Source organism: Myotis lucifugus, unplaced genomic scaffold (genome assembly GCF_000147115.1).
Source record: "Myotis lucifugus unplaced genomic scaffold, Myoluc2.0 scaffold_6, whole genome shotgun sequence".
In the NCBI taxonomy this organism is placed as follows: Eukaryota; Metazoa; Chordata; class Mammalia; order Chiroptera; family Vespertilionidae; genus Myotis; species Myotis lucifugus.
This window is the reverse complement of record NW_005871054.1, coordinates 6,762,288-6,778,038: the sequence shown is the minus strand read 5'-3', so window position 1 is coordinate 6,778,038 and position 15,751 is coordinate 6,762,288.

Genomic DNA, 15,751 nt, shown 5'->3' with positions numbered 1-15,751 from the left:
TATGTCTCCTCCTTTGATTGTAATGTTTAAAACAAGGTGCAAAACTGCCATTCTCTGGAGCATTATCTCAATCCATTGAGATCTGTTTCCTGGCATTTGTTGACAGTTTGGCTCAAATAAACTCACAAAAATTCTTCACAGGTTTGAATGTTTCTTACATTAACAGTACTTATAACTATACTAGAGGCCTGATGCATGAAATTCATGCAAAGGCCTTGGCCCCGACCCCCGCCCACTGCCACTGCAGTCGGGGGGCCTTTGCCGCCTCTGCCACGGCCCCTGCAGCTTTGTCTGGAAGGAAGGATATTCAGAAGGACATCCGGTCTAATTAGCATATTATGCTTTTATTATTATAGATGACCTTGATAAAGTACTTTCCCTCATGTCTCAACTTGTTTAAAAAGTTTTTTAAATCATGTAAAATGTTGGCATTGAAATAAATCCCTAATTTTCTTTCTAAGCTTCAGATTTATTGTATTCTTCCTCCTGTCTGAAATGCTCTCCTTATATACAGCTGGTCTCAATTTAATGAGGCTGTGCATTCTTGGACACCTGTATGATGGATCAGTGTAAGGTGGATTATCTGTTTTTAACCCACTCAGGTTGTCAATGGGAACCACAGTATAAGGGGTAAGGGCATCCAGGACTGAAGTATGCAATACTGTATGCAATCCTATATAATAAAAGGCTAATATGCAAATTGACCAAACAGAACGACCAATTGCTATGACGTGCACTGACCACCAGGAGGCACACCCTGAATGCAGGAGCTGCCCCCTAGTAGTCAGTGCGCTCCCATAGGGGGAGCACTGCTCAGCCGGAAGCCAGGCTCATGGCTGGCGAGCGCAGCAGTGGTGGTGGGAGCCTCTCCCACCTCCGCAGCAGCGCTAAGGATGTCCAACTGCCAGCTTAGGAGGGGAGCAGGCCTAAGCCGTCCGTTGGACATCCCCTGAGGGCTCCCGGACTGTGAGAGGGCACAGACCAGGCTGAGGGACCCCCCACCTCCCTGAGTGCACAAGTTTTGTGCACTGGGCCTCTAGTACTATTATAGAGGCAGTGCTGACTGACAAAATGACTTGATGAAAAGAAGGGTCACCTGCAGTATTTAATGTTATAGGCACTTACTAATGTCTTACTGAGCTGAAATTTCTTTAGCAACATATTCCAGATAGAAGCTGCTGCAAAGTTTTACCTTTAACTTTCAACTTCATTATTCTGTCCTCTTACTGTTTATAAAAAGCTACCTCTTACAGGGCTATTTGTTACCAGTATTGAGTGTCACCATATCAAGGACCCACCATTTTTAAGGTACTCTTCTGGGCGTTGAGTAAATATTTGCAAATGTTCTAAATGCCAGGACCTCTTAAGAACTTAAGAGGAATGTTGCTTAGGCAGGGATAGGGGTAGGGCGGAATAATTTCTGGCTCTGCAGTTGTGCAGTGAATTTTGGAAGTCTGGGCTGAATGTCTCCAAAAAAAATTTACCACATTTCTACTGTTTTAACTGTTACTGTGTTGGTGGCTGCATCTCCCTCAAACTGCCTGGAAATTTTCTTTCATGTTGACACTTTGGAGAGCACGAATTTTCCCCTTCTCTTTTGAGTTTTGATCTGTGTTTGAAAAGGGAATTATGGAAATGTCGGTCTGCAAAGGCATGACAAGGCAAGCCATCAACCTCACCATGAGGTCTCAGCAAGTTGCTTCATGTTTTCCATTTATAGCCACCTCTTCTCTGTCAGTTCTTTTGAAGCACCCATAAAACAAAATAGGCTCATTAAATATGAAGGGATAAGTGAAGTTGGCAGTTGCACCTATTCAAATAGGCTTTTTAAAAAAGATGTTCACACTCTAGAAGAAAGAACAGTGAGAAGATGAATGCCTCTTCATCAGTGGCTGCTCATGACCTTCCTTTTGGGGTGAGTGAGATCAGTCAGGGTCCAGAACATGTGGGCATTTTGCTCTAGATCTAGCACTAAATTGGTCATTGAGGTTAATGTCACAGTGTAATGGCAGGATGATTTCATCACTGTTATTTCATTCACCAAATTTGTATATAATGTTGAAGACTAACTGTCTCAGTGTTCCTTCCTAAACAATCAAGGGCATATTTTCATGACTCTTTCCCACAAAGACATGGGCTCGACTTAGTGTGGCATCTTGTTGATAGGCACAAATAATAGTTCTGGTCTATCCTTCCTGTAGGTTTTCTTCTCTTATGAATCATTTTCTGCAAACTTGGCTTCTTTTCTGAACCTACAGCATCCACATTTTAATGAGCTGGGGAGGATGCCAAGATAAAAAAGAGATGTTTTTAACTCTCAAAATCTATAGTCAGTAAATGAGATGACATATGATGGTGTTTAGTAAATCACTATACAAATGTGAGGCAATTGAATGGATCCTTGAAGATGGAAAAGTGTCTATGGTTTCTGGTTATAGAATAATTTGCACAAAGGCATAACAGTGTTTATAATCAGTGGACACTCTTTTTGGTCTTTATTGTACTTGGTCTGAGCAATGTATTCCTCCTGTTTTTTTGAAAACTTTTTTTTCTAATCTTATCCCCAGGTTTCTATGATCAGGTACATACTGATGATGCCTAGCCTGTTGCTCTCTAGCCAGGCTGCTCTCTTAAAGGTGAGACCTATATATCTAACTATCTGCTGTTCAAACTCACATACCCAATTCTAACTTAGGTACTTTAAGTCCAGCATGTCTGAAACTGAACTAATTATCTTTCTTCCCAGTTCTGCAGCTTCAACAGTGTTTCTTAAATATTTTTACGTGTTTTTATTTATGTTTTAGAAAGAGAGGAAGGGAGAGGGGGAGAGAGAAAGAAACATTGAAGAGAAACATCAATCCAACATCAATGGGCTGCCTCCTGCACACCCCTGGCTGTAGATGGAGCCTGAAACCCAGCCATGTGCCCTGACCTGGAATTGAACTGGTGACCTCCTGGTACATGGGTTTACCCTCAAACACTGAGCCACTGCAGCGGGGCCTTGGCTTTCTTATCTCAGTGAATAATGTACATCTGGTTATTCAAGTCAGAAATGTGGCATAATCTTTGATTCCTTCTTCTCTCCCTCCCTCCATATGATAAATCATCATGCCCTTTATATTATAGTTTATTAATATCTCCTGAATCTGTCCAGGTCTCTCCATTATCATTACCACGTTCTTGGGCCATCACTCCATCATTTTTTGCTTGGATGATAGCAGTAGCCACCTACCTTAATTCTTTCCTCCAGCTAATTCTTTCTTTACACTGTAGTCAAATGAATCTAAAACACAAATATGAGCATTGTGTTGTTTCTTTCCTTAAAGTGCTCTAATAATTTGCCTTTGCCCTAAGGATAGTATCCAGATCCATAATTAAGTCTACTTGCCTTTCTTGTTTTGGCCCTGCTGACCTCTCACATCTCATCTCTTGCTACCACCTCTCAAACTCCCTGAACTTCAGCCTTCTGAAGTGCATTTGTAATCCACCAATTCACCAGGTGAGTTTTCATATTTTTAGGACTTGGTGCATGCCATTCCCTATCTAGCACACTCTTTTCCTTGCTCTTTCTGTGGTCTCAGCTGGGAAATCACTGTTCATACTGTATTCTAATAGTCTGTTTAATTGTCTATATCTCTTTAGGCCAGTCAATACTTCTTATACAGTCAGGAACATTTTAGATATTCAGTAGATTTTTTTTGATGTATGAGTTAGTGGTAATGCATGAGGTATCTTTAAGGAATGGCAGATAAACTAGTTTAACTGGAATTTAGGATATATGAAGGATGGGAGTGAAAGATATGAAAGAAAGATGGTTAGGTGTCAGGTTGGGTTCCTTGAACACAAATTCTGAGATAAAGATTCTAGTGCAGAAAGTTAATTGGGGAATGCTCTTGGGGTCCTCTCTTGTAAGGGATTTAGGAAGGCAAGATGTGGCAGACAGAGAAGTTGGACTGAAACAAAGCTGCAATGGGGCTCTCAGCTAATCCCACATGGCATACAGAAGCTAGCATAATCCTACAAAGTTGTCCTGAATTGAGATAATGGGGCTGGGCCAGTATATACCCATAGCAATTAGTTATTGGATGAGGGCTGCCTCTGGAGAGGGAGCAAAATTTGTGCCAAATAGCTCCTTTTAGCCAGAGCAATTTCTGGGGAGGAATTTAACTATGACCTGTTGGAAGCTAACTGGCATTTGGGGAATGAATACCCAAGGGGGATCTAGGTGGCACACCACAGCATCCACGACAGTAGGCATACTTCATGTCAGATTGAGGAATTTATGATATAATTAATTGAAGGTGTTTACATAGAGAAGTATTGGGATTCAGAGATGTATTTAGGAAGATTAATCTGGCTGAGGTGTTTAGTTTGAATTGGAGGTAGAGAAACTGGAGATAGAGAGGACTGTGGGAAACTTGAAATATTTCAGGTAAAGAAATAAAGACCTGAGCAAGGGCATTGGTAGTGGAAATGGAAAGGACAGGTGGTGGGTTGCAAGAGCTATGACAATGCTAGAATTCACAGGCCCTGGCCACTGGTCAAATATGGGGGAATATGAAAGAGGAAGGAGACTCAAAGGTGATCTCAGGGTTTTGAGCCTAGCTGAAATGTAAGAATGGCGGTGTTGATAATAGAATTTTAAAAAGAATATAGGTTTGTTGGTAGATGTTAAATTTGCAGGATGGCAGCCACTCAAGTAGAAGTGACCTACAGATGGCTGGAAAGTTTTCCAGGAGGGAAAATACACATAAATAAAGTTATATAATGATATGAAGTTGGTCCTGCAGCAGTATAAGTATTAAGTGGATATACAAACAGTTAATGCTAAGAGAGGTCATAGGAGAGAGAAATCACTGTGCCAAGAAGTCTTTATTTAAGAAGGGGCTCTTGAGTGGGATCTATGTGTAGATGGAGGTGAGGGACCTATGTTTGGGAAGGAGAGATAGGGAGGGAGGAATGATGACATTCTAAGGGGCAATACTTTGAGCAGAAGCAGAGTAGAACAATTTGGCTAGGAGAGAGGATTCATTGAAGGATTTTGGTTTTAAAAGTTGGAAAATTGATTGTGGAGGGATTTGAATGACAGGGTGAATGACAGGAAGGTTAGAGGAATTCAAGAGATTTCTGGTCTCTGTTTCTGAAGTTTGATTCTATCTACTGCCTGAATGTGTGTCTATGGCTCTGATGTAGAAGACCACTGGTCACTGGAATTCTTTTTCATAGAGATTATATGAAGACATTAAAGGAAAGTTCAGTTTGCATGTGTTTCTGAGGCTTTTATATTCACAGCTTTTGCTTAGGTTTCATGAGGCATGAGAAATCTGTAGCCTAATTGGTCAGCTGGTTTACAGGCTCACCCTGAAAAGCAAATATTGTGTATCTGCAAGTGGGAAGCCAGTATGTGCAATCTAGCTGCCTAGTCACACCTGCCCCAATGCTGTTGAAAGCTTTGACCAAAGGCTTATAAAACTGTCAAGAGCTGGGGCCCAAGCAAGCTTCCACATTAAATACTAGTAGCTCATTATTGAAGCTATTGGGAAGATAACAGGGTATGCATTTGACTTGCTGGGATCCCTGTTTCCTACAGAAGCATCTGGCAGAGCTAAATAGCTTTGTATTACATCATCTTTCATGTCTTGTTTTTTATTTATACTCTATTTAGATTTGTTTGATATCAAAGCTTGCCCACCCTCTTCTAAATACTACACTCATAGGATAGAAAGGGTATATCTTGCTATCAATGCAATAACTTGAAAATGGAATCTTCAGATTGGTACTCAGACTGTTTAAAAACAAACAAAATACACACACAAATTACTGTTGTGTCTTGGAGCAGATGTTTCATTTCACCCTCCTTTAAAGTGATCATGGGTTGTTTTGAGACTAACCCACTGCCAATTTTTAACATTCACAGCATCAGTTACTTTCTATTTTCTTTACATAATAATTACATCACAGAGGGTTTGAAACATCTAGTGGGAAAGGATTAGAACTCCTGCTGAAGTGACTTAAAAACAAAACAAAACAGGAGGAGGTGAATGATATGTGCTGAAGCTCCATAGTTACTTTTGGAATTGCCTGCTAGATTTAGGACCAGTGATGGAGTATGCAATTGATGACCGGTGACTAGTTACTTCTGTCAAGGTAAAGTGACCTAAACATGTCTGTAGCTTTCCACACAGCTAATTGCATGAGCTTTCACTGAACAGAAGAAAACATGTCAATTCTTGAACCATTAAAAAAAAGCACCTGAGCCCTAACTGGTTTGGCTCAATGGACAGAGCGTCAGCCTGCGGACTCAAGGGTCCTGGGTTCGATTCTGGTCAAGGGCAGGTACCTTCGTTGCAGGCACATACCCAGTAGGGAGTGTGTAGGAGGCAGCTGATCGATGTGTCTCTCTCATCGATGTTTCTAACTCTCTATTCCTCTCCCTTCCTCTCTGTAAGAAATCAATAAAATATATTAAAAAAAGCACCTGAGCATGTGATTAAGTTGCAACTGATATTCAACAGTTTCACATTAATCTCTAAAAAAGCAAACAAAGGAGTATTTACTCTTTTTAGCCATTGTTCAAATTTGCACAATTGATTTTATTTTTTAGTGCATAGTCATGTTTACAGCACTATAACTTAAAGTGTCCTTTAGATATTTGGTCCAAAGTGGGTATGTTTCAGTGATCCAAAGAAGATCACAAGGGTTGTAAGTTGTGTTTTCAGTGTTAATTAGAAATCTTAATTGCTTAATGCATTACTTACTCCACTTGGATCCTTCCTGAATTTAGTCTAATTTTTGCTGCTGCCTTAAACATTCCTACTATAAACTTTTCATTTCCGACATCATTATTTTGGCTAGAGAGGAAGAAGAGTCAGATCCAGACCCCGTGGTGTGATGTTAAGGGTGCTGAGAAGACCTCATTTTTCCCAAATTAACTCTCATAAATAGTTTTTTATATTGAAGTATAATTGACATATAACATTATATTAGTTTCAGGTATGTAGCACAATGATTCCATGTTTGTACATATTGCAAAATGATCACCACAATAGGTCTAGTTAACATCCATCACTACACATAGTTACACATTTTTTTTCTTGTGATGAGAACTTTTAAGATCTACTCTCTTAGCAACTTTCAAATATGCAATAATGTTTTATTAGTAATACTAGAAGCCCGGTGCACGAATTTGTGCACGTGATGGAACCTGATAGGGGCCAGCCTGCTAGGGGGAGGGACCACAGGAGGTTGGCTGGCCACAGGAGGTTGGCTGTGGGAGCACACTGACCATCAGGGGGCAGCTCCTGTGTTGAGTGTCTGACCCTTGGTGGACAGTGCACATCATAGCAACCAGTCAACTGGTTGTAACGGTCACTTAGGCTTTTATATATATAGACTAGAGGCCCGGTGCACAAAAATTTGTGCACTGGGGGGGGGGACCCCAGCCCGGCCTGTGCCCTCTCGCAGTCTGGGACCCCTCGGAAGATAACGACCTGCTGGCTTAGGCCTGCTCCCGGGTGGCAGAGAGCAGGCCCAATCTCTAAGTGCAGCCCCTGGTCAGGCTCAGAGCAGGGCCGATTGGGGAGTTGGGGCGCCGCCCCATCATGCACAGAGCAGGGCGGATCTGGAGGTTGTGATGCCACCCTCAGTCACGCTCAGGGTAGGGCCGATTGGGGGGTTGGGGCACCGCCCCCTGTCACACTCAAGGCAGGGTCGATGGGGAGGTTGCGGTGCCACCCCCTGTCACACACAGAGCAGGGCCGATCAGGGGGTTGGGGTGCTGCCCCCTGTCACACACAGAGCAGGGCCAATCAGGGGGTTGGGGTGCTGCCCCCTGTCACTCACAGAGCAGGGCCGATCAGGTGGGTTGGGGAGCTCCCCCCTGTCATGCACAGAGCAGGGCCCATCAGGGGGTTGAGGAGCTCCCCCCTGTCACTCACAGAGTAGGGCCGATAGGGGAGTTGAGGCACCACCCCCTGTCACACACAGAGCAGGGCGGATCAGGGGGTTGGGGCACTGCACCCTGTCACACTCAGGGCAGGGCCAATGGGGAGGTTATGGCTCTACCCTGTCACACACAGAGCAAGGCCCGTGGAGGGGGGTTGGGGCGCCACCCTCTATCACCCACAGAGCAGGGCCGATCAGGGGGTTGGGGCGCTGCCACTGTCACACACAGAGCAGGGCTGATCAGGGGGTTGGTGCACTGCACCCTGTCAAACACAGAGCCGCAGGGCAATCAGGGGATTGGGGAGCTCCCCCCTATCAGGCACAGAGCAGGGCTGATCAGGGGTTTGGGGTGCCTTCCCCTGTCATGAACAGAGCAGGGTGGATAGGGAGGTTGTGGCCCCGCCCCCTGTCACTCACAGAGTTGCAGGGCGATCAGGGGGTTTGGGCGCTGTCTCCTGTCACGCTGATCCCGGTGCCGGGAGCCTCGCTGCTCCGCTGATCCCGGTGCCGGGAGGCATATTACCCTTTTACTATATAGGATAGAGGCCTGGTGCATGGGTAGGGCCTGGCTGGTTTGCCCTGAAGGGTGTCCTGGATCAGGGTGGGGGTCCCCACTGGGGTGCCTGGCCAGTCTGGGTGAGGGGCTGAGGGCTGTTTTCCGTCTGGCGAGTGACTGAAGCTTCCAACCGCTCCTTGTTTTCCTTTTTTTTTTTTTTATTCTGGGCCAGCTTTAGCTCGGGGGTTTTGTTTAGCTTCTTATTTGCAACATAGTACATAGTTGCTTAGAGTTGCAGCTGAGAGGCAGGCAAGTGAGGCGGGGAACGTTGGAGTCCGCAGTCACTGGAGCAAGCAAGCCTCCCTGCTCACTTCAGTGCATGGCTGCCGGCCGCCATCTTGGCTGACAGTTAATTTGCATATACTCACTGATTAGCCAATGGGAAGGGTAGTGGTCGTACGCTAATTACCATGTTTCTCTTTTATTAGTGTAGATAGATTTCTTTAACAGACATCAAAGATAATAATGTGATTTACTTACCCATGGTAACCAATAGCCTTACCCTGTAGATGGTTTTTGTGTTTTTAATGACATGCTTTTAAAAAGAAGCGCAGATAAAATCAATGGACACAGAATTAGTCACTGATGAGAAATGAGGTGATTAGGATATGGACTTTGGAGTCAAACTGACCTGGGTTACAGACCTGGCTCCACCACTTCCAATCTGTGTGACTAAGGGAGTATATTTCTGAGTCTCGGTCTCTTCATCTTTCAGATGGAATGAAAATGCCTATGCCATAAAGTGAAATAATCTTTGTAAAGCTCATCAAGTGTTCAGCACAGTATGAGGCCACTGAGCATGGAATATAATAAGGGCTTAGTAAATGTTAGCTCTCATTATTATTATTTAAATACCTAGGCATTAAAAATGCCTTTCTTGGAAAAGGCTACCATAAGCTATAGTTTTAAGATGCTTGAAAGCATACCTTAGATTTTCAACAGAGGCAATAGTCTAAATTTCACTTCAGGAGATTAATGTGAACTGTCCAACGTGTGAATTCTTGCTCTAGAACCTCACTTAATACATCCGAACCTAACATCCTCTTGCAGCTTTTGCCTCTTGCATCTACTGTTTGATGTCTGGTGCCTCTTGTCTCTGCTGCTGTGGCAGCCAAAATCTGGCCTCTCCCCCTGATTCTCTATCACCAGGAGGTTTGGCTTTGTTATGCCACCTCATCTACTCACGTTGCCCCTCTGGATCCACTTCTGTGTTTTGGCTTTGCCCTCCTAGGTCAGCAATGATAGACCCATCCTATGGGCTGCATATAGGACACCAAGGTGTTAAAATTCTTAGTTAATGGATTTATACCAAAACACTACTGAACAAGCATTCACATGGAAGATTTGGTGACTCACTCCCAGATTTTGGACTCAGCCTCCAATTTTAGTTTATTGCCCATTTTGCTTAGGAAGCTTTAATATGGCCTGGCTATGATTACCTATCATGTTTCCAAATCTATGGATTCCTTGAATTTGTTTTGAATTTTTTAAAGAAAGAACTTCTTAACCTGATATGAAACTCATTGTAGAAAAAAGTAAATGATAAATATAGGAAAATATAGAAAGAAGAGAATACACTGTTGTTGTTTTTTAATTGTATCCTATAAATAACTACATTTAATATTTGGAGTACTCTTTTGTTTCTGTGCATATATTTATGTAATTGATATAGCACCTCCTGCATTTTCTGCTTACACATAAACAGTCCCTAATCCATAAAAAATTCTCTTTATAATCATTTTAATCACTGCACAATATTCTATTATATAGATGTACCATAGTTTAAGTTATTGTACATTTCAACTGTTTTTATTTGTTTGGTTATTAGAAATAACACTAAAGTAATCATAGTTGTGCATAAATATTTTTCTTATAAATTTAAAACCAAGTTCTAATACCCTTTTATTTTGAGTAAAACAATAAGTTTTTTCCCTTTCTGCCATCCTTAGACAAAGAGTAAACAATAGGCTGAGGCAGCTGTAGACACCTAAATATCTATTGGATCAATAAATAAGTGTTTCAAAAAAGTTGTGCCCTCATTAAAAGTGAATACATGGAAGTGAAACAGTAAGGATCCTACTTACCCTTGAATACAAGAAATACATTAAAGAGAAGGAATATAGAAAAAAATAAGTGAAACTAAAAATAAATCTAGGAATTCGAAAACTGTTATCTGCTGTAGTGGAGTACTTCCATTCCCAGAATAAAGAATATACGAATTTCCTAGCTTCCCCATGGAGACAGAGACTGCTGGATAGTGACCAAACCTGTTTGCTCTTCTTCCTGGACACACAGCTAGACTGTTTCTGAGCCTTCCTCACAAAAGTGGCCAATGGAAGATGAGAGAGTGATGTAAACCACTCCAGGCCTGCCCCATAAAGAGTTCTCATGTTCTATCTGCCATTGATCCACTTCTTAATGTAGTTGAGCACAGTGACCTTGGAAGCCATCTGTTGAAGATGGTAGAGCCCCTGAATGTTAGGAGCTTGGATTCCTGAATCTGTACTTAGAAACAGTTGCCTATTGGGTTATGGGAGACAGAAACCAGGGTAATTTCTGACATGTCCTCCCTCACTCTCTACATCCAATCCATCCTTAAGTTCCATATATATATTGAATCTGTTCCTTTCTCTTCATACTTTCCACCAACACATTTGTCCAAATTGACATATCACCTTTCCCTGGACTGCTGGCATAGCCTTCGAACATGCATCCATTCTGTACCCCTCCTCCCCATTCCTTTCTAGTCTATAAAAACTTGTTTTTCCTCTACTATGTACTCTAATTATGAATGCTGTGGGACGTATTATATTGTGATAAGACCCCTGGCCTTGAACCTTTGTGCATGCTGTCAGGTAACGCTAAGGGTGGTAGGAATATTTGTAGAAGCTGTTCCTATACCAGACAGGAACTAAAATTAACTATAAGTAGAAGTGACTGTGAATTGCATAGATATATCTCACTAAACCCAAACTAAATGCACCTTTGTTAAGTCAACTTCCCTGGGCTGGATTTCCAAAAGTACTGTGACCACTCCAGTGCTACCCAGTATAAGTGTGATATGACAAAGGGTTAGGGGCAAGGAGGGACCTAAGAGGAAAGACTGATTTTAAATAATTATGCAAATTTTACAAAAATACTATGACCATGTGACACATTGTGAGGGTCTCTTCAGGGCCTTGGAAGCAACTGATACAAGGGAAGGGCCTTGAAGCTTGAGCTTCATTAGCTTCTCTGAAAATTCACCTTTGAAGGGCAACCAATTTTATATAAGACTCTCTAGATGGATTTGTGATGTGTTCTAGAATTAGATAGGCTCATAGTATTAACTATAAGATGCTACTTTACATATTATCTAATGTGTCTTTGTATTTAATTCAGAATCATGTGTCTTGGACGTGGTTGGTACCTGATTTGCTAAGTGAGTGAAACTCAGAGGAGAAACTAGACTAGAAAAAAGGGAAAGATAGAGGATGAGGGAGAAAAAGGTGGAGAACCAATAGGAAAAAGGTAAAGGAAGAGGCTCATTGTGGTATGAAGCCATCAGGCCAGTTACTCCAGATTCAGGTGTCAGACTCATCAAAAAGTGCACTAACCTCAGTCAGCAGATGTTGATGCCTGCCACTTGAGTTTATCAGCCTCTTGAGTTTATTGGGGGCTGCAGTAGAAACTTCTAGCTCATTGACAGCATCCCACCTTAAGCCTCTGTCTCTCTTCCCCCTATGCCTGAGGACTTTCTTTAGTGCCAGAGAGCTTGCCCCCCTGCAGGCAGTTACAAAGGGGGTGTAGCATTAGTGTCCCTGGGGCAACCATCACCACAAGGATGGAAGTTGGTAGATAAATGGATCAGCCTAGGCAGCTTCTGGTGGGATGCTGTTGAGGTGGGTTGCACACGATTTCCCAGAGGATTCCCAGAGAAACTGAGTGCTAGTTGCCCATAGAAGTGACCAATTCATTAACTCACTCATTTATTGGCATCTCTCCCTTTCCTGACTCATTTTCCTCACTTCCTCTCCTGTGCTTCCTAAGTTAACCTCTCAAACTACCCACACTCAATTCTTGTGTCAGGGTCTGCTTTGGGGGCAACAAAAGCCAAGACACTTGGTTTAAGTAAGTAATTTGCCATTTAAAGGAACATAATCTAAATATTAAAATACAAAAACATGGACTACAGTTTTTAAAGAAAATAAATAATTTGGAGACACCCCAAAAATGCAACAAAATATTTTTTGTGCTATATGCATCTGTTTAAAAATAATGTTGAGGTTCTGAAAAAAAGTAATTTAGTTTCTATGTCTATGGGAAGATAAAAAAGAATGAATTATTGCATTCAGCTCTTTAACATTCTCTTGCATTTATATTCCAACTCTGGCTTATTAAATGGCTCTGTGCTCCATTAACATATACATGTGCTTACAATATAAACAGCTTAACTAGACATCTGTGTTGACGGCATATAAGAAGTAGTTAACTTTTTGCCTTGTTTCTGTGCAGTGATCCTGATATTTTAATCTGCTGGCCAGATTGGGTTTTTGGTACCAGATGTGTCATAGTTTGGGTTTGTATTTTGCAGGTGCTCCCCCCAGCTGGGAAGATGGAAACTTGCCATCTTTTTGAGATGATGATTCAGGATAGAAATATAAGTTTGTTAAAAAAATAATTCAACATATCAATGAAGGGCTTTGTCCCTTGTGGGCTTCTTATGCATAACATATGAGCAGACTAGCAGCTGGCCTATATTTTAAAAAAAGACTTAGAAAGTTAAAAACTTTCATGGATATTCAAAACATAAGCAACTGCTTAGCATTACGGAAACAAGATACAACAATAAACTTTTATTTGTGAAGCTTCCCCCAAATAATAATCCCACTGGGCCGTGTTCAGGTGGTATTTCCGTCATTTGGATTCACTAAAACATCTTGTAGAGGCAGAGTAGGAGAGATGACTACATTTATTAGATACGGGGACTGGTTTCTTTCTGATTTCTAAATCACATTAAAAAAATCCCTACCTATTTTTGCTATTTTCACTTAAACGTATTGTGAAAGAACTAAAAGCCCCATTGAGAACTGAGGTGTTAATAAAATATATCTTATTTTATTCCAGGCCTGTAAAGCAAGAATTCTTTAGGGGTCACGACCCCTTTGGCGGTCGAATGACCCTTTTACAGGGGTCGCCTAAGATCATCCTGCATATCAGATATTTACATAATGATTCATAACAGTAGCAACATTACAGTTATGAAGTAGCAACGAAAATAATTTTATGGTTGGGTCCCAACATGAGGAACTGTATTTAAAGGGCCAGAAGGTTGAGAACCACTGCTTTAGGTGGTGATGTTCATTGGTTGCCCCTTCAAAAATCACCTGATGAATATTAACCAATGTCAAGGAATGTCAGTAATCATTACATTAACCCCTTACCTTACACTAATACTGGAAGGAAGGACTCTGTAAGCCCTTTGGTCCAGCTTCTGAACCAGGAGTTAGCCCCACTCCATCTTCACCACTGTGACTCTCACGTTTCCCCCCATGCCAACAGCTCCATTTGCATCTTTAGTGATAGCTTTTTTTTTCTTTTGGAAATTGCTGTCCTCTCAAGTATAGTAAGGTCTATATGACTGGTTCTTTTTTTTTAATTTTGTTTTATTGCTTAAAGTATTACAAAGAGTATTACATATATGACTGGTTCTTGAGTTTCAGTTTCTACAGTTCAGGAGTATTTTGTGTAACACAATTACGTCTGTGCTCTGGAGTTTTTAAAGAGAACAAATTAGCTAACGTTTAAGAGAGTAAATAAGAATCAGGTTGGTATCTGTGTTATTTCAACCTCGCTGCATGTAAGTAACAGCAGAGGTGACAACTGGACATGGCAACCAGCAAGGGTGATCTATGATTTGGGGTGGACACTGTGCAGGAAGAAGCTTGGAAGGAAAGGATGGCTTGTTGATATTGAAATTTGGAGTATGGACGATGAAGAGCCCTAATCTAAGTCATAAGACTGCATTCTAGGCACAGTGTTTGTGCTCAACAAACTGTACTCTTGAGCAAGTCTTAAAAATAAGATGGTTTTGGAATCCTGTTATTATTTTTTAAAAAGTGTATGTAGTAAGAGATTTTATGCTTGGAGGGAATAGAGGTTGCAAGTGGTCAAATGACCTAGTTGGGAGGGAAATTTGGCAGTGGAAGGAAAGTTTTCTCCGTGTGAGAAGTTCTGACAACCAAGAAAGATTTCCTAACCATTGTCAGAAAATAACTTTGTCCAGTCAGAAAGCATGGAAGTCTCAGAGCCCAGGAGTTATAGATAAAATCCTGGCTTCTTGATTAAGAGTAAAAAATCTTAAGAAGGCTTTAGGCTTAAAAACAAAACTTTTACCATTCCTAACTGACTTGAGAAACGTGTCTATATGTAGAAAAATTACTATATTGATTAAAAATGGAAGAATTTAGATGAAGCCTTAATTTATCTGGACTGCAGGTAATCATGTGAACAGGGTGACAGGAACACCCTCAATAGTCCTGCTGTGTTGTGGCTGGTTGTTAACTCTACCTCCTTGTCTCAGCCTTGTTTAGACCTGTTCTCACCATTGTTTCTATGCCCCTTCAACCTTTAAAAGCCCATCCCCTGCTCTACTCACACAAGAAGTTTGTTTTGTGTCTTGGTCTCTTGGTGATTTCTTTTTGACAATTACTGCACACTTAATCAACTTTTAAGAAATGTTTGTTTCAATGTCAAGGTTACCTGGTGTCAGAGTTTATTCACATGTATTTTGAAATTGGATGTAAGAGAAAATTGGCTGCACATCTTTTTGTGGCATGATTTTAATGGTCCTTTTGTTTCTTCATCTCCTAGATTATTAATTTTAAAAAAATTAAATGGTTGTTTTTGCTCTGACAGCTTAAACTAATTTTCCCCCAGACATATAATTTATATTGGATGTTATTGGTTACATTAAAAAAAAAAACCTCCAAAGATTGGGTGATCCTCTAAAGAATATTTGTTTTTATTTAAACTATGGTACATCAAAGTAAAGCAGTTACATTTTAAACAAATAAGACATAAAAATTTTTCACAGAACTGGGACTGCCATCCCTAAGTATGTATCGTAGAGAAACTCTCATACATGTGCATAAGTGCTCAGATCAGCATTGTTTATAATGGCAAAAAGATGGAAACAAACTTTATGCTAAACAGGAGACTCTATACAGCAGTGGAAATGAATGAGCCATAGATGCACACATCCACATGGGT